Here is a 14,337-nt window from a genome sequence, read left to right as displayed (position 1 = left end):
TGGATTGCGGCAGCAAAAAAATTAATAAAATGAATACTCACGTGAGCCTTATTAGTGCTGTCGCAGTCATTCGACAGCCACATATTTTTGATCTCTTTCGTATTTATTACATGTGGATTTTTTTTAATGTAGGCATAACTGTTATGAAGATCTTGAACAATTACTGAAAAACTGAGAGTTCTGCCAAAGAAAGGAGGCAATAAATACACTTTTTTTTCGAGGATAAAAACATAAATACAAAATACACATGCACACACACACGCAGACATTTTTTCAAAAAATAACTAAAAATCTGCCATGAAAATGTTATTACCGTGTTCACAACCCAAGGACTCATGGAAAGAGACCACGGTAAACCACTTTCCTGTGCCCTCCCTTACCTTGCTGAAACCTAACCCAGCACTTACTCTGCCTGCTCTCCTTCTCTCCACGGTGGGGCCGCAGGAGTGGATAAGGAGATCCGAACCAATAACCTTCAGGTTACCGAGCCACGTTGTGCTGTTTCTTTCGTGTCTCGGCAATAACCCGCGCGTGATCTGGTCGCCCTGTGAAGATGATGTTCTGCTTGTGCAATAACTGGTTTCCTGTCCTCGCTGCACAGCTGAGCTCCTCTATGGATTAATAGCAGAAGAGATTCTGCTGGATCCGAAAGTGGACGAGACCATCGGCAGGATCACGTGGGAGAAAGAAAAGGAAATAATAGAAGAGTGGGTCACTGGCCGTGCGCTGGGATATTACCCCAGATGCAGGAGCGCAGAGCAGTGCGTCCTCGATCTCACCACGGGGGCGTTGGTACTGAAAGGGTTAAAACCTGAAGACGAAGGGAAATACACCGTTACCGTGAACAATAAAGGACGCGCAAGGGAATTTACCCTGACGGTACTGAGTAAGTTGTGATTTATTGGTTGACGATGGAATAGATGTGTGCGTTTGTGCCGATGGAGCACGTGACAGCGTTGGTGTGGTATTAGTGCGGCATTAGTGCGGTGATAGTACAGCGTTGGTGTGGTATTAATGCGGTATTAGTGCAGTATTAGTGCAGTGAAAGTACAGCGTTGGTGCATTTTTTCTACACTATTAATACAGTGTTAGTACAGTATTCATACAACAGTTGTACAGTGTTACGGTCAATAGGGCATCAATACAGCATTCAAACAGTGTTACTACAATATTAGTACTGTGCTTCTTCAGTCTTAATAATGTTAGTACGGTATTAGTACAGTCAAGAGCGTTTCTGTCCCTCCGCAGCCCCCGTGTCCAAACCGACCGTGACGCGTCCTGCAACGAGACCCGGTGCACCCTGACCTGCGTGGGCCTGGAGACGAAGAGCGCCACGTACTCTTGGAAGGAGAACAGCGACACCGTGAAGGATGTGGAGGGAAACACCTTGATGGTGGAGAAGAGCGGAGACCTGCATAAAAGATACAGCTGTGTGTTCAGCAACCCTAAGAGGGAAAGAGAGTGACCCTCTCACCGAGATGGACTTTTTCTTGGTGAGTCATCTTCTTTCAGCTTTGTCACCAGCTCGCTGTACGATTGACCGATTTCCAAAAGCGTGTAGAAACGCTGCCGCCCGCAGAGAACCGAATGCTACGAATCGCTGTAAATGGAGCCGAGATTCCCCAAGGCTGTTGCATACGGCTGTGCTCGAGTCGATGTCCTAAGAACACCTGAAGCCTGTGGTGACCGCGGTGACCAGTGTGTCAGAGGCTGCTGTCACCCTGTGTGCTGCAGTACCGTGGTCCAGGTGAAACTGTTCTTTGTTTTTTAGTTACTTTTTATAAGAGTGGAATGAAACAGCGAACACTGACCTTTTAATCTCTTCATCATCCCGCTGAGGAGCTTTACCGAGCTCACGGAACCAACGTCTTTCAGGTCCGAGCGAAAGAAAATAGCATCGCGCCGCGGGTTCTGTAACAGGAGCCCTCAGGGTCACTGGGATCGGTGGGAATCAAGCGAAGAGGAAGAGAACCGAGGGAACAGAACGGAGGGAATTGGATGGGACCGCGAGGGCGTAAAGGTGATCGGGTTTCGGCCCAAGGTGCAGACCGCCGGGGGGCGTGACGCACGGTATCGGTGTACTCGGCCGCGTGCGGGCGGGTTCCCTCAAAACCGAACCGCCGACCGGGTGGTTTTACGAGTTTTTCCGCAAAGCAAACGTTTCCTCTCTTCGCTCGTTGCTGCAGCCTTTGGTTTTTTTGCAGAAGCCGTGTCCAAACCTCATGTGAGCAAATCGTGCGGCGAGAGCCGGTGCACCCTGACCTGTGTGGGAAAGGAGACGGAGTACGCCGAGTACTCGTGGAAGAAGAACAGAGAGACGCTGAAGGAGGGAAACACCTTGACCGTCGGAAGGACCGGATTCCTGAGTCAGAGTTACACCTGCGTGTTCCGTAACCCAAAGAGTGAGGCTAAGAGCGACCCGGTCTACGAGATGGACTTATTCGCATGTCAGTACATCAGTAAAGTGCTTCGGTGCTTCTCCCGCCACCGTACGTTCGTAGCGCAGCGGGGCCGGCGGTCCGGCTGCGGTCCAAACCCCTCGGTGATCATAGATACTGTATTTACTCGAGTCGAACTCGCACCTTTTCCCCAAAATTCGAGTCGAAAAATGGGGCCGTGAGGTTTTTGCGGGATGTTTCGGAACCTAAAGTTCTTCAGGGAAAAGTCAAACTGACGTTGTTTGGTGCGTCGTGTCAAAATCGGGCGGTTTGATCGCCATCAGCTATTTGCGATGACGTAGTTATTGTTCTTCCAAGTCGAATCGCGTGGCGATGAAAATCCATCACTTTATCCTGAAAATCTTTCGGCATCCGTTAGCAAAGAGATGTCCTTCGACGAAGGGAAACGCTTTTTTACTCTTCGTGAATCTCGTGATGCAACTTTCAGATCCGGCGACCGATCCCTCGTTTTGCCACTTCGAAACGTCACATTTCGTGCGAAACACAGCGACCGTCTTACGCAAACCCGACACACGTAGAAATAACTCGTCCTCCAGCGCAGCACACTTTGCACACGTAGGTCCTCGGAACGCTCTTCTTCGCTCATTGCTCTTTCGTAAAGCGCCTTTCTGTTTGCGCCGATATCGCACCTTAAACTCGCTCGCTGTGAACCGACGCCCTGCTGCTCCATTGCCATGTTTTTCCGCAAAATCAACAGGTTTGAGTAATTTGAACGTTTCTCCATATTTCAAGCACAAATTGCCAGTAATTGAGAAAACCTGAGATACATCGGGCAGGGCGCGGTGGCGCAGTGGGTTGGACCGGGTCCTGCTCTCCGGTGGGTCTACGGTTCGAGTCCTGCCCGGGGAGCCTTACGACAGACTGGTATCCCGTCCTGGGTGTGTTCCCTCCCCCTCCAGCCTTATGCCCTGTGTTGCCAGGCTAGGCTCTGACTCCCTGTGACCCCAAATGGGACAAGCAGTTCAGAAAATGTGTGTGTGTGAGATACGCTGGGAAGAAAGCTTCATGAGTGACTGATGAGAAGTGATGTGAAAGCAGAGGCGAGACGGACAACAACGGTCGGCTTCTACGCACACGAGCGGTTCGCCATTAACAAAAATTTGCTCTACTCAACAACAAAGGCGGGCCGATGATCGTTGAAATGCTGATTCTCTTTAACCGAATTCCAAAATACCTGAAACTGCCGGACAACATCGCTTATGTGTTTCTTACACTTTTAAACTTTGTTCGTGTGCGAGGTATATGGGAAACGTTTTAATTTGTTTTTTCGTACGGTAAAATTAGGGCCGCGAAACACATGATGAGGGCGAGTTCCACTGGAGTAAATACGGTAATGAATGCTGCGGTCTGCCCATGCGCTTCGATGAGCAGATGATCAGGAACACTGAAAGTTGTCGTTCCACAGCCGTGCGGTGATTTGTGCTGATTTGTGCTCTAAGTTACCGTTGGACATTTAATCTGTTTCGCTCCAAAGGTGCTTCCCACGATTCCACCGTGGCCATCGTGCTCTCGGTGTTCGTGACCGTAGCGGTGGCCGGAGCCGTGGTCGGGACGTACTTGAAAAGAAATCCCTGCAGACGTAAGTGAAGCCGAACGATCGACGCCAGACACGCTGAATTGCGTGCGGATTTCGTGCGCAGGAGTCGCAGCGTGAAGGTCGAGCGCCTGAGTTTGGGGCGGGTGCTTCTTCGTCGGACCTTGAATCCAACTTTAATGCACATTGTCAAGTGATGTTGGGCTGGATCGGACTGACGTCTGAGACCAGAACCACAGAGGTTCGCTCCTTCAGCAATGTTTCATAGGAGACCCCCCACAACCCAAGTGTAGAGGGTGTGAAGCGCTGAGCTGTAAGCTGACAGGGACACACAGGTGAAGAGTGTCAGGTAATGAGGCCCTGAAGCCTGGTGACTCAGTAAGAGGAAGAGGACACAATGTGTCGCCGTGTACAAGTCGTATGTCATGGATGGACAGTGTTTCCCGCACTTCTCTCGTAGCTACTGTACGAGTAGAGCGCCCCCACTGGGGAGTCCTGTCTCTCTCTACGAGGACGTTCGCTGTGCGAACGACTCTCGCTGCTGGTGTTTTTATTTAAAGTCTCTTATACTGGACTGGAGGACATTCGGCCTTTCGTAAGGTGTTTTCTACAAATCGCCGCTGTGTATTAAGTGCCGTCTGTCTCCGCTGTCGGCCGCACAGGTATGAACTGCCTGAGGAAGAGCAGGGTCGACCCGTGTAATCAGGTGTCAACCACCGAGCAGGTAAGGTAAACTTCCGCCTTGTCCCCATCCACGTCTTCATGTCTGCTTTACAAGCTTCAACAAGTCGTCACGTCTCACGACGGGGGGTTGCTCTGCTTCCGCAGGTTTCTTCAGTGACGCACAGGTAACCGAAACTGTGGGACTCCTTTATAGGACAGGGCCACTCAAACCAGCAACCACATGTCATCACATTGACTGGAAACCCAGACTCCAGTGACCCTCTGTTCCAAGAGGTTCACACACTTCTCCTTGTTTGTATCACACCTGGACGCATCATCGGGGATGTAACCTAGGCTCACTGGGTGTTTTTACTCTTTCAACATCAGACACCCTCGCCCAGGCGACCGGACCTGGGTTGATCCGACCCCCACCTGCGTCCAGGTCGTGTTGCTTTGTACCCAAGGCTCGTCTCTCCTGATCTACAGCCATCTAGATAGCCCCTCTGCAGCCTCAGTGACCGCTTCCAAAGTTTGTCCTCTGACTGCCTGTAGGCCCTACTGTACCTACTGTGGGCAGAGCCAGCACACTTTACTTCCGCTCAGTTCCCAGGTGCTTTTCTCCAAAGCGACATTCAGTGACTCCGGTGTGTAATTTTTTTTTTTTTTTAGCTCACATGTTAATCCAAGGTGATTTACATTGCTAGATGTACTATAGTACACTACCTATAACCATTCACCTGCATATATACCCTAGAGTAGTGTATAAAACACACATACGCATTGCAGATGGTTTAGAGGAAACATATCTCCGGACTGGGGAGGAAACCAGAGCGCCTGGAGAAAATCCACACGAATGCAGTGAGAACAAGCAAACTGTGCACAGATCGATCGGGGATTGAACCCACATCCACCGCCCCCTGCAGTCTGACTGTGTCACCCCACCCCGAATACGTATTGAACCAGTACGTTCAATAAAGATGTACCGTATCCGCTTTGTACCTTTTCATGGGCCATTTGTTTAATCACATATTCTTTACCTACTATGTGTGACAATGAGAATCTGGCAAATGAGTTCTAGACAAAATGTCTTCTCACCACTACTCTGTTTATATCTTCATTTATTCATTTAGCGCACACTTGTAAGTGACACACAACGCAGACCAAAGAAACAGAAGTGTATTTCACCAACGGAAGGAGAGGTACATGTGCAGATATACGATATTCGCAACACAGTCATTCAGTGTAATGCAACTTTTTCCAGCACAAATTACAGGAGTAGTTGCTTGTAACTGCTGGGACATACATTTTTTAAAGAGATAATACAGTTCAAGTTTAAGTATCATTTAGAAGATCAGGAGAGGAGTTGCTGTGAAAGAGATGAGTTTGAGATCCTTCTTGAGTGCTGGGAGGAATTCAGCAGCTCTGAGGGACACAAGGAGCTCATTCCACCACGATGGAGCCGGAACTGAGAACTTGCACGTTTTTGATTTCGGACCTCTCGGAAACTACGTCGACGGAGAGAGACGAGGAGGGAGATACAGGAGGTACGTCGTGACAGAAATAGGAAAAGGAGTTTAATCTTCAAGTGACTGAATCACAGGGGGTGCGGTGGCGCAGTGGGTTGGACCGCAGTCCTGCTCTCCGGTGGGTCTGGGGTTCGAGTCCCGCTTGGGGTGCCTTGTGACGGACTGGCGTCCCGTCCTGGGTATGTCCCCTCCCCCTCCGGCCTTGCGCCCTGTGTTGCCGGGTAGGCTCCGGTTCCCCGTGACCCCGTATGGGACGAGCGGTCTGAAAATGTGTGTGTGTGTGTGTGACTGAATCACAGTTTGAAACACCTGCAATGGTCAGTCATATCAGGCTGATTGCCCATTAGCAGTGTGTGTGTGGCTGTAACAGCTCCGACAATCAACACTTTTCATGTGAGTTTTCAAAGCCACATGAGGGAACTAGCAGAGTTACAAAGAGGGCAAAAGGTCAGTGCCCAAACTGCACTTTGGTTGTTCACAAAAATTTATTATGTAAACATGGGGACGGTCTGAGAAATAAAGACGGCATATGGCAAACGTGGAGATGCTGCATCGACAAAGAGGAACAGCGGTCAAAAGTCGCAGCTCGTCGGCAGGGACTGACAGACACGTCAGAGGATAGTTGCAAAATGCCCCAAAAGTACAGCCTCAAAAATTACCACAGTATTGTATGAGGACCTCTGTGAGTCAGTCTCAACAAAAATGAACATTGGGAGCTTCGCAGAGTTGGAATTTATGTCAAGGCTGCCATTCGGACACCGTTCGTATCCAAGGCCGGCATTATAATGACACATAGATGGGTCTATAGTGGTTAGAGGTGCTGGTGCTGCCTTTGGACCCAATGGCCACAGGTTTGATGCCCCAGCTGTAGTACCCTTGGCTATGGTACTTACTTTGAATTGTTTCAGTAAAATTATCTGGCTATACAAACGGGTAAATAATTGTAGCCTTAACATTGTTGCTTTGGAGAAAAGTGTCAGGTAAATGTGAGGAACACTACCTATGCGCATACACATTCTCTGAACCACTTGTCCATAGAGGGTCATGGGGAACCAGAGCCTAACCCAGCAACTCAGGGCATAGGGCTGGAGGGGACACACCCAGGACAGGACACCAGTCCATCACAAGGCACCCCAAGTGGGACTCAAACCCCAGAGCCACCGGAGAGCAGGACCCGGTCCAACCCACTGTGCCACCGCATCCCCCACTGCCTACACTGATTGCTCCATTTATACTTGAGTAATTGAGGGTAAAGACCTTCCTCAAGGACATTACAGCAGGGGGTGGGATTTGAACTTGCAACCTCTGAGTCCAGACAGAGTAACTCAGTCCTTTGCACTCAGGCCCACACTTCAAGGTTTTCTGTATGAAGGTTCAGGACCCATCAATGAGAGAAGTGAACGATGCACCGCATGGGAGCACATCTCTCCTTTCATGTTGGGACACAGTAGATGAAGACGACGTTAAGATCTGGGACTGAGGCTTGACTGACTTTCCACTCCAGTGAGCAGCAGAGCTTCTTGTGACCGTTTGCCACTTTTCCAGGAAATGTAAACGAAATAGAAATAGCGGCTAAAACGTTCCTGCGGCCGACGGCCGGGGGCGGGGGGGGGGGGGGCGAGACGAGGCCTTTGCTGCTTACTGAACTACAGGGCTTTGGTGAAAAATACAGGTTGTGGACAAATAGTGCAGTACTGTAGCGTACGTAAAGCAGCGGTGCGCAGAACAGCTCAGCTACACGGATCTTTTCTGTTTCACACACCAAGGAACCGATTGCTGTGTGAAACAGGCTGGAGATTCACTGAACTGGGTGCGTAGCCAGTTTACCGGCAGCTGATGCTGGAATCAAAGGGATGCATTTAAGTAAAAACGTACCAACTCCGAATAAATGTACCATGATGCCGGCGTATAAGTCGACCTCCAAAATAATAGGTGTGATTATAGGGTTAGGCCTCTATTTGCAAGAAAAGTTCATGGTCTCAAGGTTTTACATTCACCCATCCATAGATGATTCTGTTGAGAACAATATGGGCAGGTCCCTGTCACCTGGTGCTCCCACAGCACCTGCTGTTGAAGGATTTTGCTCCAGGTGAGCTGGACAGCATCTCTTTGGACTGCGGGAGGAAACTGACACAAACATCTGACCACCCCACAGAGACTGAGGGGGATTGAACCCACTTCCTCTCACACCCACCAGGTTCTGTAACCCCACACCACTACTAGCAGTATCCCCAATTGCCCACATTTATTTATTTTGCTCTTGGGTTTCTGCACAGTTTCTTACCCAGTTGGGTAATTTTACTGGAGCAATTTAGGGTAGGTACTTTGCTCAAGGCTACTGTATATGGAAACAGGATTTGAACCTGCAACTTTGTGTGTAAAGGCAGTAGCCATAACCACCACACCACCAGCTGTCCCTTTGCACTTCCCACTTAAGGAGCTTTTCTGTCAAGAACTTGTGGGATTTTACTGGTTTTGACAACTCCGGCCTTCCCTGGGCAGCGTACGGAAACACACTGAGTTGTGGGCCTTTCTTTGCCACGGTGGCACTGGTGCGAAGCGATGTGTTGATTGCCTCTCCTCGCAGACTTGTTATATTAGTGTATATTATTTTATTTTTTTTTAGTGTATATTTGTTTGAGGGGGGTGCGGTGGCGCAGTGGGATGGACCACAGTCCTGCTGTCCGGTGGGTCTGGGGTTCGAGTCCCGCTTGGGGTGCCTTGCGACGGACTGGCGTCCCGTCCTGGGTGTGTCCCCTCCCCCTCCGGCCTTACGCGCTGTGTTGCCGGGTTAGGCTCCGGTTCCCGTGACCCCGTATGGGACAAGCGGTTCTGAAAGTGTGTGTGTGTATTTTGTTTGTGTCACTGTCCTTTCAACCAGTTTATTCGCTTATTACTTATGACCACCAAACACTTCCGCAAATACGTGAAACAGTGCGATCACACGCAATTCTTAGCATCAGAGAGCTGAATTCGCTACCTTCGCTCTGCCGCGAACAGCATCATGACCGCGTCCCACCTGAGATCACGCAGAAGACGCGAGCTCGGAAACAGGGCCCCGGGGCCGGCGTTCAGACGAGAGCAAAACGCCGCAGGCAGTGCAGCTCCTTGTTGCTGTTGGACACCACGGCCACTAGAGGGGGCAGTTGTTACATTACATTACATTACACACACACACACACACACAACACACTTTCTGGAGGAGGAGGGGACACACCCAGGACAGGACCAGTCCATCGCAAGGCACCCCGAGCAGGACTCGAACCCCAGACCCACGGGAGAGCAGGACTGTGGTCCAACCCACTGTGCCACCACACCCCCACGTTACATTACATTACTAATTGACATTACATTACATTTAGTTACTCGAGCACCAGCAGTCACTCAGAAATGCAGCATGTGAGCTCCTCCAACACAGGGAGGGTTATGGACTTATTTACGCTGAATTATTATCTGAGGTTTTTCTAAACGCAACTAACAATGTTAAGGTACTTATAATAAATTACCCATTTATACAGCTGGGTCATTTTTACCGGAGCACTTCAGGGTAAGTACCTTTCTCCAAGGGTCCTACAGCCAGAGGTGGGGTTCAACCCAGTCACCTGTGGGTTCAAAATGGAGGAGCGCTAACCACTGCACTACCAGGAGGGTATTGACCCATACTGACGCTCTTACTCAAAACCTTGTATTGTAGGATATTGGAGAAATCATACAGTAATTTTCAATGACCATTCATCCAATTTATTTTCTTTTACTCTGTTCTGCTGACGGGTTTATCAAACGTGATTTACACTTGTTCACCAAACTACTTACAGTGACTTACCCCTTTGTACACCACGGTCATTTTTCAGCCATATATTGTTATCAAACTCTTTGTAATCGGTGGAGTGGACTGACCGGTATCAGTCAAGTTATCCTTATTATCAACTTATTATTATTATCCGTCCATCCATCAATCAATCCAATTTCAATAACTGCTTGTTCTGATCAGGGTCACAGTGATCTGGAGCCTATCCTGGAAGCACTGGGTGCAAGGTTGGGGGGGGGGGGGTACACCCTGGAAAGGACACCAGTCCATCAGAAGGTATTACGATTATGATTATTGTTATATTAAATTTATGCATCCACATGTCTTTATTTTTTCATTATTGTGCATGTTGTTCCTTCATGTGCAACATATATATGTCTCTTCTATGAAAGACTTTTTACAATACGTATATATTTATAAACACATACATGTAAACACTAGTTTTATCTAATTATACAGCATATACTCGCTCCAGCCATGTATAGAATGATCAAAAAGGTGTGTGCATATATACATTTCAGCAGATGAGGTTTTACACTGCTATTGGGGTGTGTTCATTGTTACGTGTTAGACAACACTATACTTATTGTATGGCACAGCTGGGGGTGTGAGAGGAAGCGGGTTCAATTCCCACTCAGTCTGTGCGGAGTTTGTGTTTGTATGAGTTTCCTCTGGGCGCTCTGGTTTCCTCCCACAGTCCAAAGACATGCTGTTTAGCTGTACTGATGTTTAGTAGAACCAGTATTTCTGGGGTTTTTCTCTTCATTCTGCTACCGGGGCCACACCTGGACCAGGGACCGGGTGTGCAGAAGTCCAACGTCTGAGTTTCTGTCCGACGGCCTCATCCCCGTGGAGATGCTCGTTTTCCAAGGGTCGCGCTGTAAGAACAGGTTCGTAGGGACAGGATGTCGGAACCCCAAACCCAAGAGCAAACTTTGAGTAAATGCCATAATAATCTGTGCTCCACAAAACTTCAAGAACCAAGAATTTTTTGGTTGCTGTTGTTTTGGCTGTTTTGGAAACATGCTGCTCAAAGGCCGTTGCCACTACCTGCGCTTCATAGTAGTGCTGTGGAGGATGTTCATGCATCATTCGAAGAGCTTCGTGAAATATGGGAGGAGCTCATGCGCACCTCCTCTGTGTCGTGTGGAATATTTCGAGGTTTAACAGCGAGATCATTGCTTTCACTTTACTCTCAAGTGGGAACTTTGACAAAAAGGCCAAGCTCAGCGAAAGGAACATCAGGCTTCTGCGGCTGAACATCCTCTCAGCCCACAAAAACTGGAAAAAAAGGGGGAAAACAAAATTTTGTTCCGAAACAATAACCAAGTTGCAAAGAAAAAAAATCATTTGCCTGTTTAAAGTTACTTTTGCTGTTTTCAACAATGACTTCTCATGCTTTCGATGGGATTTTACCTGGAGGGTTACAGAAAGTCAGGGCAATCCTGATGACCTCCGCACTGCTCGCCGTTTGCGTTCTCATCAACTTCCTCCTCAAAGCCGATTACCACTGCATCTGCAGTGATTTCTCGGTCAGAGGCACAGCGTTTTTTATAGTTTACATTCTTTTACCAGCACTGAGTTTGTTTCTCCTCGTTCTCGTGACCAACAAGTCCTGCATGGCACCAAGCCGACTTCTTTGCTGCTGCTGTCCATCACGGCGCAGTAAGGAAATCCTTTGTCTGTGCTGCAGGAACAGATGCACACCAGTTACGAAGGGTTTGTTTGCAGCGTGTGTGTGGATAATATCGGTCCTGTTTGATGGGGACTGGTATGTGTGTCTCCGAACATCACGGAACATCGCCGAAGTCCGTCTGCCCTGCGAGAGTAAAGAGAGTCGCACAGCTGAAGAAAATTCCATGATCACTCAGTATTACAATGAATCAATGGTAAGTAACGTACTTTCATTTAGTATCTATGATACTTCAATTTCTGTACGTTATGAGACGTTATTTTCCAGACGCCGCCTTTCTTGACTGCTGTACCGAACACCTACCTGTTTAGACGCAGAGTGGGGTCCACTAGTGAAAATGTTTCTATTTTGCTTTTTTTTTTATTTACTAAAAACATTTCTCATTACACGTCATATTCTCATCACAAAAATGTCAGTAAAAGTACAACGAATGTACGTGACTGTCAGAATTTGGCACGTGACCCTTTTGCTCTGACAGCGTCACTCCAGCTGCACGAACTCCACGGGTTTGTCCGAAACCTGGCGATCCACGTGATCCCACGATGAACTGAGAATTTTTCAAAGAGCATTTTGTGATGTTACTGGACAGCTTGGCTTTCTTGGTCTTCAAGCGCCCACATAAATGTTCAGCGGGGTTGAGGTCAGGAGGCTCTGTGTGTGTGTGTGTGTGTGTGTGTGTGTGTGTGTGTGTGTGTGTGTGTTGGGGAGGCGGGGGGTAGCTGAGTCCATTACGGCTAAATACTAAGAAATTCTGAACTTTATGGTCTGGAGACTGAAGGAACCTCTCTGGACTCAAGGTTCCTGCATGTCAGTTCCGTGAGCTCATAATTTGCACGATTTCTCGGTTTTACCCTGTTAACTAGCTACCCATCCAGATTGTCGCAGCTGTGACCGCGGCTCCCGTCTTCCGTTTCACAAAAGCCGGCAGGGAAGCAAGGCTCCTGGTGTCGGCCCTGGTGTCGGCACAAGGCTGCCTGTTGGTGCTTGACTTAAGAAGGCGAATAGAGCTTCCATCCGCTGCCACAGAGACCGTATCTGATTCCGGACGGTGCGTTGCTCCCGGAAGCCTCTAGGCAAGTCAAGCTGGAACTCACAGTTCCTTGGCAAGAAGAGATGGAGGAGGACAACGAATGAAGGACGGTGAGGTGCGAGGAGCTGCCGGAGGGGTGCTGCCCAAAGGCTGGAGGACGAGGAGGACGAGGCGTGCGTCCATCCCAGTGACTGCAGGGGGTCTGCGGGGCCTGCAGTATGGTGGGTATCACAGACAGTCCAACGGAAGGACATGAGAGCTGTCGCTGAGATTGCGCAGAGGACATCCGGATGGCTGTGGACCGGGAGAGGGAAACCGCGGCTTCGAGGTAACACTACGGCGTGCGATCGACCCGGGTCGGGTCACCTGGACGAGGTGTGTAACGCCGAAAGAGCTGAAACACCCATGATCCCAAGGTACATCGCTGACGATGTGGCCAGGAGCATCAGAGCACGTGTGGAAAAAATACTCATTTTTAATCGCAGAATTCTCAATTTCAGCAAACAGTTTGCAATATAATCACTCACCCACATCCTTGCCGTGTTTCTTGAAGCCAAAATGTGTCCGGCCCCTCCCCCGGGGAGAGGTTGTGTCTCACCTGCACGGACAGCTGCTGTCGCTGGGCTCGCGGTGAACAAGGGAGGCAAACCAAACGCCTTCAGGCGGCTGTCGTGGCGTTACATGAACCCCGACCGTGAGAAGACGCTCGGTCACAGTGGTGAGCTTCAAAATAGCAACATGCAACATTGCAGCACAAGTAATTTGAATGATTCATATTTAAAAATTCTTCCCAGTCACGTTACTGCGTGTATTGAAGCAGTTCTTGGTTTTTCAGGTGTTGCTCATTTTAATGACCTTTGTAGAGTTCGGCTGTTTCACGTGAGAACGGCTGCGTTGCGTGTACATTATGTCTGCGGGTGTGTGTGCAGAAACCGAAGGTCTTTAACCGCGACCCTCGGGCCATCTCGTGCAGTGGCACAGCATCTAAACCACGCGCGGCGCGGCGCGAGTGAGAACCTCGTCTTTGGGTTCCGCTCGCGCGGGTGCCTGCAGGAAGTGCCCGCGTCGCCAGTTCCGGCAAACTGAGCACAAGTAGCATCAGCGTGAGAAACGGTTCGATTTTCCCTCTGTGACGCGTGTTCATCCCCCGCAGCACATTGCAGTAGCAGGACTGATGGCAGCCCTGGCCCCTGAGGAACCTCTCGGATATAAAGATATATTCCAAAGGCTGCCTGCAGTGCATCCCAAAAAATGGAAATTACTTTTAAACACACACACACACAGGCTGAAGCCACTTGTCCTGAGCGGGGTCACGGCGAGCCGGAGCCTAACCCGGCACAGGGAATAAATGACACTTTTGTATCATGTCCAGCAGTAAAATATCTCAAGCTGGGTCAGCGGTAATAGGAAGGAGGAGGGGACACGATGCCAATCCACTGCAAGGCACCCCAAGCGGGACTCGAACCCCAGACCCGCTGTAGAGCAGGACCCGGTCCAATACATTGCACCCCTGCGCCCCCAACATTTTAAACATGGTCATAGCTATATGGGTTTGGAGCTCATGTTTAAAGGTGGGAGGAAAGTGACTCGGATGTCATGTTGTGTCCAGAAGAAGGTTCTGAAA

Source organism: Scleropages formosus, chromosome 14, assembly GCF_900964775.1.
Source record: "Scleropages formosus chromosome 14, fSclFor1.1, whole genome shotgun sequence".
NCBI lineage: Eukaryota > Metazoa > Chordata > Actinopteri > Osteoglossiformes > Osteoglossidae > Scleropages > Scleropages formosus.
The sequence above is the reverse complement of the archived record's forward strand: the minus strand, read 5'-3'. Positions refer to the sequence as shown.